Genomic DNA, 8,301 nt, shown 5'->3' on the forward strand with positions numbered 1-8,301 from the left:
CATTGCAGTTCCTCCTGCAGATGATCTGTCTGTTTCTGCTGTCCCCTGTGTCAAACCAGCCTTCATCACTACCTGGAGGGACTCCAATCCTGGCCAGCCATTTCTTCCAAGTCTCCTGTCCATGTCCTGCCCACATCTGCCCACATCTGCCTTCAGTTTTGGCTCAGGGATGCCCGTAATCGGCAGACAGGAGTGTGGGGCTGCCACTGATCAAACAGTTATTAATAATGAAAGCCTCACTGTTAGCATTGTTCATAGCCTGCCCAGAGCCTTTTTCCCTTCGCCTCTCTAAGCAGGTTTTGATGTGTAATCCAATTTCTGTGTGCAGAAAATTGCCCCTCAGTCAGCACAGAGGGCTGGTGGTTCAGCTGCAGCTCTGTTACCCTCTCATTGTCACTGCTGAGGTAAGCACTCCCAGGTGCTGCTCAGCCAGGCTCTGTGCCCTTGAGCTGCCACGAGTGTTCCACTGTCATTGTTATACACCCTAAATAAGCCAGAACCCCCTTTTCTGACCTGGGAGGAAAGAAAAGAAAGAAAAGGAAAATGATGGCTTTTAACAAACTGATTTCACAACTCATTTATCAAGCCCTATAGCAAGCCACTTATTTGAGCTCCTTTTTGCTCCATGAAAAGCTGTGTGTTAAAAGGGAGAGGGAGTTTGGAGAGCAGTGCCACTGCCCTCAGCAGCACTTTGCTGGGAGGCCTCCCTCTGGAGCTCGGGGGTTGGAGCTGCTATTTCTCCTGAAGTGATTCCCACCTAAATCAAATTATTTCTTTTGTCAAGTCTAATAAGCACTGAACACCACAGAGTTTGTTTCACTGCAGATATGAATGAATGCCTCTGTACGGTACTTTCTGTTGCCATGAAATATATGCATATATATATGTGTATGTATATATATATATATGTGTGTGTGTGTATATATATATATATGTGTATGTATATATATATATATATATGTGGGTAATGGGGAGCATAATTATTGCTCTACTTAAGGTGACATTCCACTTCAATGTAACTTTTAAGTGCAGCTTTTAAGAGAAACCATGTCTTAAAGGGAAGCTGGAAGAGTTTAGAGGTACGTGTTGTAAAGAGCTTTGTTGAGATTTAATAAGCTTTGAGTTTGGGTTTCAGTCTTTAGGGTGAAAAGCACCCAAGATGATTTTTCCATCCCATTCCCAGATCAAACCCTGTAAGAATTTAACCTGGGGGGCATTGCTTGAACACTGGCTGCTCCTTAAGGTGTTTGCATATGCTATGTGTGTGTCTGTACTCAAACTCCAGCCTCCATTTTGTACATGAGCGTGACTGGAAGGCAAAAGACACACCCTTGTCTTGCTCCAAGACTCTGATGGTGATTTTTGCCTCAGTAAATGTTTTCCCTTTGATCAGTGTGAGTCTTTCAACTTTTTTTCCCTTTTAAGTTGTGTTAACTGAGTGTATCGGGTGATTCCAGGAGGGCACACTCCATCTGCCCAGCCTCAGAGCTTCCCTTTCAGCAGCAGGCCTTCTTCTCATTTGTTTACTGGACTGTACTGGACCACTGTGAAGCAATTACACGAGCAATAATGCAGGTGTTGCATTTTTCTGTCATTGCCTTTCGTGAGAAATAACCCTGCACTGACACTGAGAAGGGATGGGAGACCCAGAAGCTGCATTGTGGTTTACTGGCAATATAACCCACGTCCAGTGCCCCTGCAGAGGTCCTCCCTCCTCAGAGCAGTGGGCTGTCTTGGGCCCAATTGAATTCCTAAGCCTGGATTTTAAATAGTTTTGGATCCTTTCACCAACACTCCATCAATCTTGCTTCCATCAGTTTTTGTGCTTTTGTTTAGTTTCAAGCTAGAAGAAAGTGTAAAGAAATGTGCTAAGACTCCCATATAGGGTGAGTAAATATCCCATATATTTCACAACAATTATGACAAAATGAAGGGATTTGCTCTCACATTGAACAGAATTAATAAAAGTTCTAACTGATAAATTAAATAGTTTTTAAGAACAGCCTGGAGCAAAGTTTCTGCAATCAAACTGTTCTCTGTTTTTAATTTAAAAATCAGCAGATATTGAGGTGCATTTTCCCACCTTCTTTTAGAAGTGACCTGAAACTAAAATGTGAATTCTCCTTAACAGGAGGTTTATTGATGTGAATCTAAATTTCATCAGCATGTCCCATGTTAGATCACCTGCCTGTGGGCACAGGGAAAACCAAAGGCTGTTCACAAGAGAAACTGATATTATGAATGGTTTTACAATTCTTCAGAGCTCCTATCCACTTCCAAATGTCAGTAATGGGGAGGATCCAAAACCTTCCTGTGAACCCTGTCATTTTGCATGTTGAAATCCTGGCTTGAATTCAGGTCTCCACTTCAGTTTTTGTAAATGTTAATATTCAAGTAGGACAAAAACCTTAGAGGCAATTACAGCATGAACATCTCTTCTAGTTTATGTATAGTAGCTGATAGCAAAGTCTGCAATAATAATCTGTGTTTATACATGTGCTGTACAGTGTAACAGTTGAGTACAAAATACCTTTTATCTGTCACAAGAAACCAACTGGATTGATGTCACTTTTTGCTTGTATGAATATAATTATTTGCCTTGCGGGGACCAGTTCCACTTTAGTCATGTTATTTATGATTTTTGAATAAAATTGTGATAAATTAGGCTCGTTTCTAAGGTAAACAATACTGGAGCCAAGCAGCTGTCTCTGGACATGTGCATGTTATCACAGCTGATATCAAGTCCAAGTCCAACTCCTTGCTTTGCTTGGACCTTTCTTTAACCTTTCAGGCTTATTCAGGGAAATGTGGACCACTCTATTTTCTTATTAAAAATATGGCTTTGTGAAAAGCTGAACTTATTTTTTAAATCCTTTCTTTTCTGGTTCAGAAAGACTGTAACAATCATATTTTTCTAAACTGCCTATTGCTTGTGTTGGGAAATTATACAGAGATATATATTTTGCTCTACAGATTTCCATGTACTTTTGGAACTCTTTGTTTTCATAAATAAATCCTCCTGTTTGCTAGAATTAGCTCAAAAAGCTGTAAGCTTCTGTATACTGACTCTGTGTAATTCTATAAAAATGCAGCTGCATCAAAAGACTGACTTTATGTTTTATGTAAATTGTTGGAGCTAAGTCATCCTGAGTGTTATGCCATGCAAGAGGTACAGAAAGAAATCAGGTCATTGTTTTGAAAGGCTGGACAGTGTTATGTCACACTCCTCAAAGTCCCAGATGAAAGTCAGGAGAGTTTCTGCTAGAAATGGTGCCATTTTGGGCCATGAGTCTGCAGGTTTTTTACACTGTTTAGAACATTATTTGAAAATTAGTCCCATGAAACTTCATGGGAAATATTAAAAATAAGAGCCTGTGGTGTGTGAATAGCTATGATAGAATAAAGACCTTTTCTAATGTAGAGCAGGGCCTTTTAAGTAGTTAAGAGGCTATGATTTGAGTATTTCAAGACAACTTTTTGTGTTCTTTTCTGAGCTGTGGACTCCTCCTGTGTATTGTGGATTTATTCCATAGCTGAAATGCCAGATTAAATTGATTTAAGCCCCATGAGCAGATGAAAATAATAGAAAGCTGCAGTGAAATATTGCAGAAAATGGCCTGATTTCATTCTTCAGAGCAATAGTTAAAGTAACTCAAAGCCTTGGCTTCTCTGCACCTGTGAAGCAGAGGCCCTTGTTCTGTACCTCAGCTGTGGTATAACATGGAAGGATTTCTGCTCTCTGCTTGGAAAATACTGTCTATTCCTCATCCTTGTCAAAGCATAATATTTCCCAAATTAAAAAAAAAAAATCTGATTCTTCAAGACACATAAGGGAGTTAAGGGGCAGCTGGAACCTTCTGTGATCCAGCCACATTATTCCAAAAGTTTATCCCTCGATGACAAATAAAATATGATGTGACTTTGCTGTTTGCAAGTAGGATCAAGAGACTGGAAATTCATCACCCCAAGCCCTTGCCTGTTCTGTGATGCTTCAGTGTTACCAATGAAGTGTGTTGAATTGGATTATAAAATCAGAGTATTTTATTGCATGTGTCCTTTCTTGAAATGAAAATATAGTTGTATTTGATGTTGCAGTTATAGTGCAGTAAATAAACACGTGCATTTCTTTTTAAGGACTTTTAGGTTATTTTGGGGGGTGGCTACACACTTTTGCTGTGCTTTTTTCATACCATCAGAATATTTGAGCTGACCTAGAAACAACCAGAACAAGTGAAGCAAGGATAAAATTTGCTGCTTCCTGCCTCTCTGCTCAGGTATCACTGGAAGATGGCTCTGCTAAATGTAGCTGCTTCATTCTAGTCCTTTGAGATTTAAGAGAAAGTGTCAGCTTTTCTGTGAGTTATTTAAATAGCATTCTGCTGGATCTGAAGAAGATGTGAATTTGCTAAATCATATTCCGATTCAGTGTGATTTCTTATGGCGTTGGCCCCTGACACTCTCTGTGGGTTTCTTCCCAATCCCAAATCTGGTAAGACAAAGGTTTGTGAACCTTGGGTTTGAAGTTAACACCAATCACATTTGGTGAGCTAACAGTTTGTTAGTGTAAGCTCTGCTGATCTCTCTGAAGAGCAATCACTGCAGTGTGTGTGTATGGATGCACAACTCTCATTAGCTCCAGGTAATTGCTGCTTTCTTTTCTTAGTCTTTATGAGAAAAAGTCTGGCAGTATCCCTGATATCAAAGGGCTCCACAGGCAGTTCTTTCTGGACAAGTAGAAAACCACTACAATTTTTTGGTGAACCTGTGGGTTAGGTTCCCTGTTGCCTTTATGAACATATGGGGCTTTATGCAGGTTTTGACTTCTCTCAGGCATTTGAACCATGTGATCTTGTGCCTTCCTATGAGCTGTCTCCTGCTAAGCCCCCAAAAGTACAAATGCAGACACTTGGCTGGCCACAGCTGGGTCAAGGTTGGAGCAGAGCCTGAATTCCTCCTAGGAGAGAGCAGGGTGAAACAAGGCCAGGGCTGTAGGGAGAGCAGAGTGTCGTGGTGGGACAGTCACATTCCCATCAGGGCTACAGTTAGTGCACAAAATAAATTTCTGGTTTTACAGGTTTTTGTTTCTCCTTTGCAATGCATTTTTTCATCTTGCAGTTTGTTTTTTGTGGAGCCAGCCTGCTATGTGTATATCAGACCTCTTGTTCTGGAACCAGCAAAAAACTTGGGGCTTCATTTTGTCCCAGACACTGTACAGAGACCAGGAAAGGCCTTTGTCCAGCAGGGAGGAAAAGTGCCTGTGAACAGATAAAACACCTCATGCTTGCATGGGGAATTAATATTTTGTTGATCGGATTCAGCCTGCAAACAACTTTACAGCTGATTGGTGGGAGCTGGGACAGTCAACGAGAATTATTATAAACACTTTTAGAAGACAATGAAATACTCCAGGTAGTTATAAATCTCTGAAGTCATATATTACTGCAGAAACACCTGTTTTAGATAGCAACCCTGCTGCTAGGGGATGGAAGTTTAGGTTGTAGCAGCAAAAGGTGGCAAGTTCAATAAATAAGAATAATAGGGTAAGACCCTCAAGTGGAGTAAATCAGTGTAGCTTCATTGAAGCTGTTGGAACTAAGTCAATTTACAGCAGTTAGAACCTGGCTTGTAGTCAACAGGGATTTTACAGAATGTTTAAAAACTCTTCATTTAGAGAGTTCTCTGCCTTATGTCTGTGCACTAAATCGTATCCACACAAAGTCCTTGCTGGTATAATGAGGTCATTTCGGATGTGAGCGTTCATTATGTGCTTAGGTAAATTAAGGGGAAAAAAATACATCATTAGCAAAGTCTTAAATAAAGGATGGAGCAAGGTTAGCGAGTGAGAACTATTTAAATAAAATCAATCTCAGCCCTGGAGAGTTAATGGGGAGTGGCTTTCTCTGGAAAAAGGCTGATGGTGTGTTGATGCTGCACATGGAGGCTGAGCACTACAGCCAGGAGAGATTAAAAGCAGAGACTGAGGTTTTTTCCTAGGCTAATATTTCAAGCTTTCTAAACTTCACTCTGTGACATACCACGAATGCAGCCCAGGTTTCCAGCTTCAGAAAAACGCTCTGATAAACACATATTGCTGGGGCAAATGAAACTGAAGGCTCATCCAGTTTTACTGTAGCACTCGTAGTATTAAGAGGGATTGTAATATAATCCTCTTCAATGAATAACCCTAACAGATGTTATCAGGGTTGCTCTGTACGAGCTGTGGACCTCTTGCTAGAACTCCCTCTGTGGAAGTCCAGTTCATAAATTGTCCTAATGGGCTGCCTGCCTCGTCCTGCTGCTGCCGTGGCATGAAAGGAGGTGCTTACCAGCGGCCTTGAAAGGAGCATTATTCCCATCTGCTTTTCATTACAGCACTGCTAAATATTTCATGCTTTTTGTTTCACAAACAAATAAGAGCAGAACTAATCTTTTTGTTTAATGTTCGTTGATTGACGTCTCAGGGAGGAAAAAAAGTTTGGGGTTTGTTTTGATTTTTTTCTTTACTTCAGATCTCTGCAAAAGCTTTTAATGGAAGATAGAGCAGATTTCCGTCGACTTTTCTGGTGGGCTTTTTATGGCACCATTGATACAGGAAAAGATATGGGGGAAATCCAGATGATGGATGTGCTGTTCAATCAGCTGGGATTTCTTTGCTTGCAAGGAGATAACTCGATGAAGTGCAAACAGAGACAGGGAGCAGACGTTGACTGCCTGTCAGCCATGCACAGAGCTATCTCTGGCTGGGGCTGCTGGAAAGCACAGCAGCTATTAGTCCCCCTTTGCCCTTTCACAGCGCCCTGTCACAGGGTCCCCAAGCAGTGCAGCCAGAGCCATCCATTAAACCTCAGGGCAGCAAGTCTGCTAAATTGCTGCTTCTTTACAAGGAGGGGGATGGCAGCCCTGGGAGGATTCAGCCTGCACTTTAACCCCCTGGTTCCCTGAACTCCCACTGAAGGGGGTGAGTGAAGGCATTCCCGTGGGCACTCTGCATCTCCAGCAGCAGGTGCTGTCTCTGTCCAGAGGGATGGATGTAGGTGACTCAGCTCCACCCAGGGACCTCCATCCCCAGGGCAGAGGTGGGGAGGGGGTCAGGAGTCCCCTGGGGGATGTGCAGTCTCCCTCAGGCCTGTGGCCATGCTGGAAGAAGGTTTTGAGAGGTTTCTTTCCAACCCCAAGCATTGTCAGGCACAGAGTGAGGGCTCTTGGCCGATGCTGTTCCACTCGAGTGGCTGTGCTGGCTGGTTTGTCTGGCATTTGGACAAATATCTTCATTAGGGCACCCAGTGGGCTGTGTCAGCTCTGAGGCCTAATTGCAGGGTGAGATGAAAATGTGAAATGGCCCTATGAAAGAGCTAAATACTCTCAGAGTCAGAGGATGGTTTGGGTTGGAAGGGACTTTTAAAGATCACCTCAATCCAGCCCCCGCTCCTGCCATGAGCAGACACACTTTCCATTAGACCAGGCTGCTAAAACCCCATCTGGCCTGGCCTTGAATGCTTTCAGGGACAGGGCATCCACAACTCTGGGAAACCTGTTTCTGTGCCTCACCACTCTCAGAGTAAAGAATTTCTTTCTAACATCTCATCTACCCTCGTTCAGTTTAAAACCACTACCTTTTATTCTACTGCTGTCTCTCCCTATAAAAAGTCCCTTTCCCTCTTTTTTATAAGCCCCCTTTAGGTACTGGGAATTGCCAAAAGGTCTCCCTGGAGCCTTCTCTTCTCCAGCTGAACAAGCCCAGCTCTCTCAACCTCCTGGGAGAGGTGCTCCAGCCCTCAGATCACCTTTGTGTCCCTCCTCTGGACTCGCTCCAGAGCACAGTCCTGGGCATGGGACTCCAGGTGGGGCCTCATGAGAGCAGAGGAAATATCAAGAAAACATAAATGGTCCCTTCTTCCAGCCTGCTGCAGCCTGACCCTGCAGTGGAGTGGCAGTGTGTCAGTGCAGATGGTTAAATCACCATGCTGCATTTGACCACATAGCAGTATTTTTATATCATTGCACAAACAGGAATAAGTTTGTCTGATCCACTCTTGAGGCACGTTCTTTGCATTTATTGCAGGATTAATTTTTCCCTGATGGCTGATGCATCAACCACCCCATCCCTTTCTCCCATAGCTGCTGGCCTGAATTCAGAGGCAGAACTGAGTCCTGGGGCCTGACCCTGATGCTTGCCTGCAAATAGGCTTTATGACTTACAATGAACAACACACCCCAGCAGTAACATTATATACTGGCTTCTATATCATATTTCTTGCTCTTCTAGCATTTTCCTTATGAGGATCTCAGTTCTCACTGCAA

The sequence above is a fragment of the Zonotrichia albicollis genome, chromosome 6 (assembly GCF_047830755.1).
Source record: "Zonotrichia albicollis isolate bZonAlb1 chromosome 6, bZonAlb1.hap1, whole genome shotgun sequence".
NCBI lineage: Eukaryota > Metazoa > Chordata > Aves > Passeriformes > Passerellidae > Zonotrichia > Zonotrichia albicollis.